The 12490-nt window shown below is 40.4% G+C and overlaps 1 protein-coding gene across 3 annotated transcripts in view; it reads left to right on the top strand.

The window, feature by feature from the left end:
• LOC128895519 (dual 3',5'-cyclic-AMP and -GMP phosphodiesterase 11) overlaps positions 1 to 12490 on the top strand; it is a 71958-nt gene that overhangs the window by 17003 nt on the left and 42465 nt on the right. The window contains exons 1-3 of one of the 3 annotated variants that reach the window (XM_054158189.1): positions 4798 to 4994; positions 5551 to 5898; positions 11993 to 12097. The gene's annotated coding sequence lies outside the window, so the exon portion shown is untranslated. Of the gene's footprint in view, positions 1 to 4797; positions 4995 to 5550; positions 5899 to 11992; positions 12098 to 12490 lie in introns of those variants that run through there. The other 2 variants (XM_054158190.1, XM_054158188.1) reach the window with 2 other exon arrangements.

Below are 12490 nucleotides of genomic sequence, written 5' to 3'. Positions count from 1 at the left end.
TTCACTCAGCTCCCGATTCAACTGAATAGCGTGTGTTCATTAAATCGTCTAAGAGAACAGAACCGTACGTCTGTCGCCTAATCGTCATAATCCGTGACTGCTGCGTTTCGCGTTAGACAATTTTCTGAAAGGATCTGTTCTCCTCCATTCAGGAGTCTTCTATAACGGCGCGAACAATTATGAACGAAATTTCGCAGCTGTCAGCAAGGAGAGTAGCGTGATAAAGGAGGGTACAGAACTCAGCAATTCCGACTTGTTTCTCATTCGTTACTGTCTCATTCGTTACTCCAAACAATCGGGAACGTGCTGCAAAAATTGTTAGGACAGAACTCGCGCACTCTACTCTGTTAACAATTAATTTGTCGAGTACAATGCTGCATTATTAGGGAAACTTCGAGTTCAAATTCAAATTTGGACCACCTATGTCACATAGTATGTCCATTAAAAATTCCCCAAAGGAGATCCAGTTTTTTCTCAATAAAGTCAAGTTACGCCTCGATGCTTTCCAGTTGTCAACGAATTCCGACCGTAACCATATCGCGTTCCTTTTCCCTTCTTTTCTTAATCGCGTTCACGTTGGAGGAAGTCGGGTGGTACGTTTCGATGATAACAGTTGTTTCGCCGTGGATATTTATGTTCATCGTTTATACATGCATCGTAGCGTCGAGTCATCCGATCCGTGGCTGCATCGCTGTTCATAAATTTCCGACGTTCGTCTCATTATACAAGACGCAACAATGTAACTGCCAGCGGGTGAGATAGCAAGATATCTCTTTGTGGGCCTACATATCGCGGTAAATCATTACTCTTGTAGATTATTCTTCAAACATGCAGAATTATTCATCCGTAATGTAAACGTGGATTGCAACACCGCGGCGAACGTATCGTGGAAATAGGCTTTGAGGAACGAGATGCGTATGTTCCAGAACGTAGCGCGATTTGTAAAACGTAACAAGCTTCGTGCGAAAGGAGTAGCGTTCCTTCTTTACGAGAAACGTCGTCGACGACCTGGAATTCTTCCGATAGATGGAGAGATATTTTTAGTGACACTTGACTTCTCGATATTATTTACAAATATGCATTTCTGGTATCTATGGTATGGTACATGTAATTTAATTATAACTTTCCCATCTAAAAATTACAAAGTAATGACTCTAATTATCTTTCAAAAAATGTTGGCTACGTATCTGAAGATAAAAAAAAGAAAAAAATGTTTCCGAAGATTTAAGATGTTGGAAAAGTGTTGCAAGTCTTTGAAGGTCGATGAATAAATCTTATTCTTTTAGAAGACCTATTCGTTGCGAATTTCTAGAAATATTTCATCGATATTTACAGTTGAATCTTAGAAAAAAAATCGGGGTCACGGCTCAGGGGTTGAAAATGGAAGCGATCAATTTTTCTGTCGAACGTTCAACGTTCGTTGAACGCTACTGAAAGCGTAACAATTTTTCTTCCAAGCTAGCTCGTCGATTATTTTTGTTTTCCCTGGGTGCCATATGCGGTTTGTAAAATATTACACGATAAAGTGGCTCGCTGTACAAAGTTAACGTCAATCTGCACTTTGGTTATCTCTTTATCTTTCCTCTCTATAAACACTAGTATTATCAATCATACGGTATTGTTTGACTGGCAGTCCTGCTAGAGTTGTTGATTTACGAGGAACCAGTTGCTCTCGAGTATCCTAGTACGAAATCATTGTAAGTTAACTAAACCTGAAAACCTTTTCGCGAAAAATAGAACTTTCCTTTTAAATGTTGCTGCAAATTAATTCGTCGCCATTTCATACTTACTTGATGCAATAGAATGACTCTATGTAATAGGTGAAATATTCAAGTTTTGGAAATTTGAAAATAACTATTATGAAACTAAAATAATTAATCGATACCAAATCAAATGCATTTTTACATCAATTTTTCAAAGAGAAATTGATTACACTTTTTTCACTGAACGTTTAGTCCCTCGTTCACCTTGGTAGAAGCGTGCACCACCCCCGACGATGTCGAAGCTCTTACGTAGAAAAGGTCGATCCGATGAATTCCTGTTGCGGAAACTGTTATCCCGCTTCGAGAAGTCTCTCCCCTCCCCTCCTCAATCGTCTCGGGGGAATAATAATTTTTGCCGCTTGGACGACTTCTACCGTTTCCCCTTCTTCCATTCCCCATCCCTTCGTGTCCGTTTTTCCCTGAAATTATGAGAGTGATCTCGTTACGCAAATTCCGTGGACTTCGGAATGAGATCATTAGCGCGCGAGTTCGAGACGGTGTCGCGTGTACAGGAAAGTTCCCTGCATTTGAAAGGACGGGGTGGTGTTACGTAACGAACAGTCGCATTCGGGACGCCCAATTAGCGTAAGCTGCGCGTACAGAGCTCAAGAAATTTCTCCTTGAAGCCTATAACCTCTCAGGTTTGAGGACCACTGAGCAGCGCTATCAGTTTCTCAACCCTGCTCAGGGGGATGTGATCTGTTACATGCTTCAAAAGTACAACGCATTTTCCTCTTCAACACCCCCAGGAACCAGGCCACTTGAAAAAATTCGCACCAAGCTCAGCAGGTCTCGAGATTATCGCTTCTCTCCCCTGCCGTATCGCATTTTCTAAACAATTACGGTCTCGTGCGACGGCCCCGTGCATGCAGCACGCTCGCAGCCGTCGCTAGAAGCGATAATTGAACGTTAGCAGAACGAATCTCTCGGGTGGTGTGCAATTAACCGTCACCGTGTAACGCCGCTTTCACCAGAACGCCAACAAAACCCAGCACGCTTTTATTCTTAGGTGAAAGCAGGTGGTTGCCGCGAATTTTTGTCCGTTGAATTTTGCCGTCGAGGTTCGTTTCACCGTTAACCAACGGCTTCGTTTCTGGCCGTACGGCCGTTCGGCGGCCGAGTAATTGATAGTAAAAATAAGTAATTGATATTACACCGATAGATAATAGTCGGCCACGAATCGCGGCACGACTTTGAGCCATTAGCTTTATCGACGCTCGAAGTCGTCCATCAACGCGCAACCTGTCCGTCCGCTTGCAGTTGCAGCACGGGAGGAATGGCGGAGAACACCTTCTTTGCTCGCGTGCGACTCCGCCGCCTCGGTAACGAGTTGTCTTCTAATCTTGCAGTAATTTAGCTGTCTTGATAAGAATTTTAGCGCGGGCTACTCCGATTAATGTTTATCGGAGTGTTTGCACGCGAGACGTGACGGCGAAAGCGAGAGGGAGAAATTGAACCGTCTATCAGCACGATAGAAGGCATCAGAACTTGTTGAGCTGTTGATAAAGAAAAACCTCAGGGGCTGTGGCTATGTTTGATAGTAGCTACAGCACGGGTTTGGCAATCCCGAGGTACCCGAGCTATAATAGGACCAGTGCACCTCCAAACAGACTTGCTAGAGTAGCATATTCGGATATAGTTTCCGTGGCAGTGTTAGATTTTAGGGTTGGGAGTAACGGAGGAAAATGATCATTCGGCTCGTTCAAAATTTGGATAAGTTTGCATAAAAATATTAGATTTTAGAGTTTCGTTTAAAATGGAACTTCTACGTGTAAAGGTTACTGGCGCCAGTCGACCGAATTGCTAAAGAAGCTACGATTAACCCAAAAACCGGTCATTCGAATAGCCATAGATTAGAAGATCGCGTTCCTACGTAAATACACTATAAAACGTCCTGCACAAGTCATCAATGAAGAATGGCATAGAACTTGGAAATCCATGAAAGCGACAAGCACCGATAAAGTCAAATGCACTTTCTATTTCCGGACACGGCAAGATAACCTTACTAGAAAAGAGCAAACAACTTCGGCAGGATTTAGAATAGGCCACACAAGAATAACACGCAATTACATCATAGGAAAAAAAAAAAAACATAGCCACATGTGCATCGACGTTTCGTGTAATAATCGCTTAAAAATTCGAACTTCCGAGGATTAGTAAACGCCCGAACCAAGTTTTAATACATATTTATCAGATATACGCCCGGTCGTTTACGCGTTACCGGATGTACGGTGACATATTACAGTACGTTACAGTTGTTCGTCATGACGTAACCTGTTCCGCTTCGTTGCATTTGTAACTGTTGAATTTACGGGGAACAATTAAGCTCGATGACACGGCCATCCTTTTCGCCAATCGCCTTGGATAGCTTGAATCAGCGTCAAACAAACGGAAAGATAGAAATTGCGACATAATGATTAGTGAGAAAAAATGTTTCTTTACAATGACAATCTATCGTACCTTTTGTATTGTTCGTTTGAGGTACGAAAGGTACGAATCTATCGTACCTTTTGTATTGTTCGTTTGAGGTTCGAGAATTTTTCAGATTTAGCTTAATTACTCAGAATAACTGAAGAGTTACTCTATAATTCTGTTATTCAATAGCAGCAAATAGATCTATAGCAAGTAGAAATATGGAGAAATCTATAAGAAGGTGTACAAATGTGGGAATATGTAAAATATCCAAAGTAATATACATATCATACCGTTCAGAAAATAAAACATACCGTCATTCAAGTTTCAATTCATTTTGTGTTTCAAAGATTATATTCATTTTACACGGATACTCGCAGAATAATTATGAGAACAATTTTGTTCGTGACGAAATTAACGGAAAACCCGATAGTATGATGAAATCTGAGTTTATTCGACAGTTTGTATGTCTCTTTGTTAAGAGAGAAGGATATGTTTAGGTTGTTCCAAGGGTATCATAGTTTTTGCGCGCACAGCAGGTCAGTCTATGGGTTGGGTCTCTCACGTGGTCCTTTCCCCTTCTCTTTTTTCCTTTCTACGCATCGTGGCCAGGGGAGAGAGATGCGTCAGTCTAGAACGGAGCGTGGGACAGAGCAGACCGACGCACGTGCGCTGTCACCTAACGCTATTAGGGTGGGGGAAACTCACGTGCGCCGCGCCGCTCCGTTTCGTGGACATGGTATAGCGTGTACGGTGGTGTAGTGACTGTGTTTGGTTAGAAAAATTGAGCAAAATAAGAGGATGATACAAATTAATTAGGTGAGTTGTGATTATTTACGAAGTGTCAATTTTCACGTTGAGTTCACAGCTTTCTTATTAACAATTCTTAAATTAAACGTGGTCAAGATTTTCTACCGAGTCCAAACTTTCACGAATTGTTTCTTAATTATTAATTTGTTTCTATTAACTGACTGTAACGCTAATTGAATATCAAATTTTATTATTAAATCAGAATTCGAATATTTCATCAGACTCCATATGTGATTAATTTATGGAACATTATCATTTGATCGACCACATTTAATTTAAGGATATTTTCACGATCGTAAGTTGTCGTTTGAAAAGTATCGAGCAAAATTTCTATCGGTCATATTGTGTAACGTAAATGAGGAAGATAAAAAAAAATTGGTGCGTGCTATATATATTTCTAATCCAAACCTTGAATCCAAATTAAAATTAATTTACAAATAGCAGTCCTGTATAGCGACGTCTAGTAAGAGAGAAAGGCAGGAACTTTTCATTCGAACGTATTAAAATAACCGATGCTAATCCGTTCCATCCTTCTTTTTCGATGAACCGATTTTCTGCGTTTCAGAATGGCGATGGCTAAGTAGACACGAGGAACGGCGTGCACATTTGTGAATAAGCTAGTGTCAAGGTCTCGTTTGACGGTGAATCGCTTTACGTTGCGGCGCTGATCGTTGAGTATGGTAATGGCAATGGTAATGGCCGAATCTTGTCCTCTATTGTTGGCTTCTCAAGCCTTTTGAATTCGTCGAATAACGAGTGATACGCAGCCACGCGGATACGGCGTGTATCGTTGCGTCTCGATGGCTAACTACTAGCGATGGTCGTTCGAATCTGTGTCTTCAGTGTCTTCACCCTTTGCACTTCGTTGGCGACGCCAATGCGCATCGGTAGCACTGTTCGAATTCTATTCACGGTAAGCCAAACCAAATCCACGAAATGGCTAGACAATAATTCGATTATTGGCATTTGTAAACTCTTTGGGGGATGAAAAGCACTTTTAAATATGTTAGTTTATACGTTTATATAATAAGTAAATTTTGTATAAGTTTAAGTTTACGAATTTACGATTACTCGAATCAGTGGGATTATATGTTTGAGTTTACAAGTGTACAAGTTTATGAACGTATGAATTTATAAATTTACAAGTTTACACGTTCGCATGTTTACAAATGTATAAGTTTATGATTTTATGAATTTATAAATTTACGTGTTTATAAGTTTACAAATTTAGAAGTTACATTTGGAAATTAGGTAACAACAGCATAGGAAAATGATCGAACTTTAGAAATTCATACATTTTGTGACTTTATAACGATTGTATGAAAACTTACTGATCGAATAGCACAATTTATATAGTGATATTCTCACAGTGCTATTCAATTACTCAAGTAATCATAGTTTTTCCGCACCATTGAAATATATGTCAAGGATTCGAATAGTTTACAACTCGAATAATCCCAGTCTCAGTCTTACATGCACCACTACTCTCTCCGCGCGTCGCGTTCTTTCTCGTGAAAAAGTTGCCCAAGTACCAAAAATGGCGACGAGGAAACATTCCGTCCAATTTTCTCGGAAACTCCTGCGCCCCGGTGACACCTGAGCAACGCGAATTCAGCCGTCATAAGCTCTTTCCAGGAACTTAACCAAGAGTCGCCTGCGAAATTGCTTGTTGCTAAATCTCCATGTAAAACTTCTTTATCGCGATTCTTCGTGGAAGCGAAATTTCCCTCGTTGTAATTTATTCCTCGCGAGTCGCTTCACTTACCGATCTTCGAGATTCGAGTTTGAACGTTTACGAGAGTTTGTCGAACCATGTAGGAGAATATGGTCGTTGGGTTGCATATTTGTCAAAAACAGAGTTTTTAAGGAAGGAATTCGTAAATCTTTAGAAACTAAACCGGGTTATTGTCTATCGAAGTTAAATTTTCGACATGAAATATTGATTTTGCAGTTTTGTATAATGGTTTATTGCACTAAACATTTACGGTAAATTTACCTGAGCGAGAGTGAGGTTCCCACCGTACCAAGCACAATAGCCCCGAGGCCTCGCTCTCGCTTGAGTAAGCAGTAGCAACCTTAAAGAATATGTCTTAAAAGAAAGCTACATGGTTCGTATTGTAATATTGATATAAATTAATTGCAATTCGTAGCGATAAATTTTAAGTATGCCACTAATGATTTAACTGTTTATAATTGTAATAGTCCAACGTCACTTGTTAGTGTTACAGTTTGAGATTGTAAAAGAAAAATTATTATGTCACACGTATCGTAATTAATGACGTGATACCAATGATTAATACCAGTCAAATGACCAGATACCAGTAGCACAACAATGCAAGAAAGTTTGCACAATTTATCGCTCGAATGTTGTTCCCCTGTATCTTTGATTCTCGTGTGGTTAATGTGGTAATGTAACGTTAAGGAACAGAAGAGGCAATTATGGAGTTATTTGTAACAAATTGAAATTGACCTTATTTGTTTGGAAGAAAATCACTGGTTCAGTACATGATATTCATTCAAATTTTCCAAATTATACAATATCACTATATAGGTGGTGCAATTCGATTAGTAAGTTTTCATACAATCGTTATAAACTCTTAAAATGTATGAATTCTCAAATTTTAATAACTTTCCCATGTTATTGTTACAAATTGCTTTTCTTGTAGAAGAATTGATATTTTGGATCGAATTGATCACGATAAAATAAAAATATAGGTCGATCTACGAAAAGCAAAAATGATCGAGATTTTTGGAATTGTTTATGAGAAAAACCCCAACGACACGCGTATGAGCTTGCAATAGCCGTTGAATCTTTTCCTAGTGATTACACAGCGGTCCTGTTTCAATTAAAGCCCTCATTGAATCTGCAAAACGCTTTTATAAGGGAAAGATGAATATTTTCGAAGCGACTTTGAGTAATTTGTCGCTGCGCTTCACGCTAACGACGTCGTTTGATGTCTAATTACGCAGTCTCTTGGAAACGTTGCCTTTATTTTAAAGCGCACAATTGCCTTAATAATAAAATTGCGAAATATCTCGTTTAAGAAATTAGCGTTCTTTTAAATCGTAAATCAACTTCAAACTTAAATTGAATCTAAAATTATATTATTAAAAGACAATTAATTTTACGTCTTTCAGAATCGTGCCTTTATTTTAAAGAGCGTAATTGTTTTAATAGTGACAAAGTGAAAACTGCAATATAGATCGTTAGAGAAATTCATTTACGAAAATATATATTTCAAAAAATGTAAATATGTTAAAAGAATAATGGATTACCTCAAGCAAACAAATTTGTAAACAGAAACGATTAAGTCGATAGAATTAACCATCGAAAAATAAATCCATCGTTTCAAACACTCCACGGTAGAAAATTCGTCGGGACCAATCTCTAAATCCTCGCTTTGGTCCAGTCCGTGTCGGTAAAGCTTCTGCAAATCCGTCGTTGTCGCAAAACGGGAGAAATATCACCTGGAAATATGCAATTGGCGTCTACCTGCGCTACCTCGTAATCAGAAATGATTCGTCCAGCCAGGTATAACCTTGTCACGTAGAGAAACTCTGCGCAGTAGACGCCGAAAATAGGACTCTTGGTCACTTGCTGGTAATTAGAATCGCGACCATTAGCTTGATGAACTCGCCAACTGGACCTGGGAATCGTAGAACGCTCGCGTTTTCGAACGATCGCATTATACTTGAGGGAGGGATACAAATATAGCCGTCTCGTAAAAGCCGATGAGTACCAAGATGGCAGCGCCCTTGACTTCTGGGTGTCGATAATTCAGGGTCGGGGACGATGAAATTGTACGGATCGAGATACAAAGTTTAGTACAGTGGGGGTTACAAATGGGAATTTTTGAGGTCGAATGTAAATCAGAAGGAAGAAATAACCGTGGGATGGACGGGCAATCCGTCGACCAACTATGTTAATGTTATCACCCGTCAGGAAACGCTATAACCTTATGGGTGACCCGATATACTAAACGAAACTTCTGGAATAAGATATTCGAAGCTCTCGTGGTTGGTTCTTCGTAAACGAAGTTCTACCGTATCATCAGTGATTCTTACTTCCAGCCACCCCAGAATCCATGGATCCACGGTTTCCACAGAGACCCAACCATCTCGCCCCAACTTCCCCCAAAATCACCGTCTGTTCCTAGTCCTGCTCTCCCAGATCGCTATATTTGTCCCGGTAAACATACGCGCGTACGTGCTCGCATTTGTTAGGACCCCGTCGAGGTCAAAGCACACGACATCGATATCGTGTACGGAGACGGCAAGTTGGCAGACGTAGGAGGATAGGCTGGATGAGAAATCGTGTCGAGGCACGCACATCCGCTCTTCGTTTCCACTTAATACTCGTCGCCGAACGAACTCGTAGCGAATTCACCTCGATAGTTCCACCTCCTTTCTAGCCGGGTCGGACAGGCGTCCACCCTCTTTCCCTGACTCGAGTTGACTCGAAGTCGACGGTCCCCATGGCAGTCGGTCGACAGGGTCGTTGCCGGATCGGTCGTGACTCCGGGAGGAAGCTCTTCTGCATCTGCACCTGCAGCTACACGGCAGCCTCCAGTCCCGACGACGATAATATTCATTGTTTTCGTAAGTCACGTCAAGGGGGTGCGTCATTTTTTTTTTACTAGGTTCGAGGCAATTTTTATGTTTTTTTTTTTTTTTTGTAGGTCAGATACTTTGAAATTTGTGAAATTCGGTTTTGCGATTGGAAGAATATTTGTTTTAAATGCCCCGCCTAGTATTTAGAAAGAATTCTATTTTACCAAAGATACGATTTAGAAATTATATTTTGGATCTTCTTGGTAGCCAGGCCTCTAATCGGATTTCTTCCAGCTTCTGGTAACGCGCGTGGAACAATAGACAGATAGATAGATTTTTAATCCCGCTGGTAACATATCGCCGTTACGGGCGCGGTTTTACGACAATCTTGAGCCACAAACCGCGGATAATTACGCGATTAGTTTTGTGTACATTCGCCGTAGGTAATCACAGCGGCTTTGCTCTCCGCGTCGTATTTATCGCTGGCAAAGCTGCACCTGCATCGCGCTGGACCGCACGTCGAGACCGATCTCTCACAAAGCACGATAGCAGCCACTCCACAAAGAGATTGCTCTCGAGTTTCTTCTGTCAAACATCACGGACGCGGCTTTAACTTTTCCCTACCGCCGCGATCAGGGTTAGCCATCTCTAGATTGTAAAGGAAGCGCGGGCCAAGGAGCTCTTTAAACGAAGATAATGGCCCACTGGAGCCAGAGTAACTGGACGCCATTTTCTTACGTACGCGAAGTGTGTTTAATGGTTACACCGGTGAAGTTACTGAATTTTCGGAAAAGTTTATGAATTAAAAGTGGCACGACAAATTTTATTCCACATTTTCGATTTATTTTTAATCAGAATTGAAAACTTGCACTGACACTCTAATGAAAAAGCATGTTTCTGTTATCATTCGTTAATATTATCCCAGAGAAAGGATTACGTGACGTTCGTTAAAAGACTATGAATTGTTTGGAATTTGAATGCATCGACAATTTTTTTTCGTAAGTGTCTATTTGAAGAGTTGCACTTCTGACACATTCATTAACCATCAGCAATTATTATGTTTGCCGATGGGATTCGAGTACTTTCCTAGCTTCTTATCGTCCACAGTTGCACGAATGATAAGAGAAAAGATTTTGTAACGCGATCGCGGGTGCCATCAAAAATGAAAGCAACGAATCGCTAATCTTTTCTGGTAGGCCACCGGTGTCACGACGATTATCGATGGCTCATTAAAGCGAATGTCAGACGACGTAATCCAACACATTGTCTCGTGTTCCGTTTCGCTATCATGAATGATAAACGGATTATCGTTGCATACGAAACGACTGCGCTCGTTTGTCCCTGCCGGATCACTTTTCATAATACCGGCGCGGAAAATATGGGACGGAGGATCCTGTTAAAAAAAGGATACACAGAAAAGATGGGGAACAGAAACTGGCGCTTGTTAGCGAACGTGACGTAGCTCTTTCTTAGTTGGAATAATGGTAAAGAATAACAACGGAAGTTTACATTTTCATTAAACTATCGGTGCAAGTTTTTAATTTATGATAAAAATATATTGAAAATGTGGAGTAAAATTTGCCGTACCACCTTCTGTTGGAAGTTCGAAAATCAAGTATGCGAACACTTGACTAATTATAATTATCGATCTAACAGATTTCAGTGCAGACTATATTTGATTAGGATGGTTAGGCAAATGAGGACGAGACAGTTAAGCCTTGTAAGTTTAATTTCATTAGGGAAATTGTTCAGGGTACCGTCCACGTTTCTGCATACGGAACCGTGCTCGAAACTTCTTATAGTCAAAAATCGTTTTAAATTCTATCTTTTGGAAATTATTGGTAGCACCCATATCGAAAAGTTAACGTTTTTTTGTTGTTTTTTTTAATTTTCAAAGTAACTGAAAGGATTTGCAATTGAATAAAAAGCAAGACAATAATTAATAGAAAGACATGACTTTTCGGATATTTTCATTTGTTCGATGTGTCAGCGATTATGGCATCTTGTGTCGCTGTTTGGCTCACGGGTCATAGGTTGGCGACCATTGCTCTATATTGTATGTAAAATAATCGTAAGAACAAAATCGTCAGTAGACACTGATTATTATTGACATAAGAATTCACTATTTCTTTTTAATTATTATCTTATGTATCTTTACGGATTAACGTTCGAACAGATTACGAAAACTTAACTTAAACACAAGAATCAACCACATTTTAATCGATCAAATACACTCAAATTTATTACACTTTCAAAACTGACGTCCACTCAAATTCATCCTTGAGCGCAATTTCCGGGTGAATCGTGCTCCTCGTTTTATTTGCAAAAGAAAAACAAGAGCGACGGTTCGCTAAACACGAACTCGATTTATTGCAGCGTATTTTTCTAAGACTGGTAGAAAAAAGAGTTATCCGTGGCTTAATCGCACACGACAGTGAATTTTCTTTTGTTTTCAGGTACGCGGAACGCAGTCAAGCTGGCTGCCTCCGCCGGTAACCCCTCCGCCGCCGTCGCTGCCTCCGCGCATCCTCCTGTGCTTTGGAGCTCGCGCAGGAAGCCGGGTGAGTGCATACACTTACTATATCTAGAACAACCCCTCGAGGGCACCGACGCAATTTTCATTCTCAGCTCGGTCGGTGCTGTTACGTAAATTTCCATGATTTTTACGCGTGTTATGACGGGGAAAACATGCTGCAGTGGAAACTGTGCATAAAAAGCGTCGGAAAATCAGCTGCTCCCTCTGTGAAATTTGTTCGCTATCCTTTGGAAATTATTTTCGCAGCCCCGGGGCGATTCTATCGTCAACGTATCGATAAATTAATAATGTCGTGGAAAAAGCTCAGAGACGTGAAGTATGCCGCGCAACTACAACATACGGTCAGTGTAAGAAGTATTCGTACAGCTCATTTAAAATAAATAATTCCTGTACGAATACTTATTACATTTCATTTCAT

The sequence above is a fragment of the Hylaeus anthracinus genome, unplaced genomic scaffold (assembly GCF_026225885.1).
Source record: "Hylaeus anthracinus isolate JK02 unplaced genomic scaffold, UHH_iyHylAnth1.0_haploid 5, whole genome shotgun sequence".
Lineage (NCBI taxonomy): Eukaryota > Metazoa > Arthropoda > Insecta > Hymenoptera > Colletidae > Hylaeus > Hylaeus anthracinus.
The sequence above is the reverse complement of the archived record's forward strand: the minus strand, read 5'-3'. Positions and strand labels throughout refer to the sequence as shown.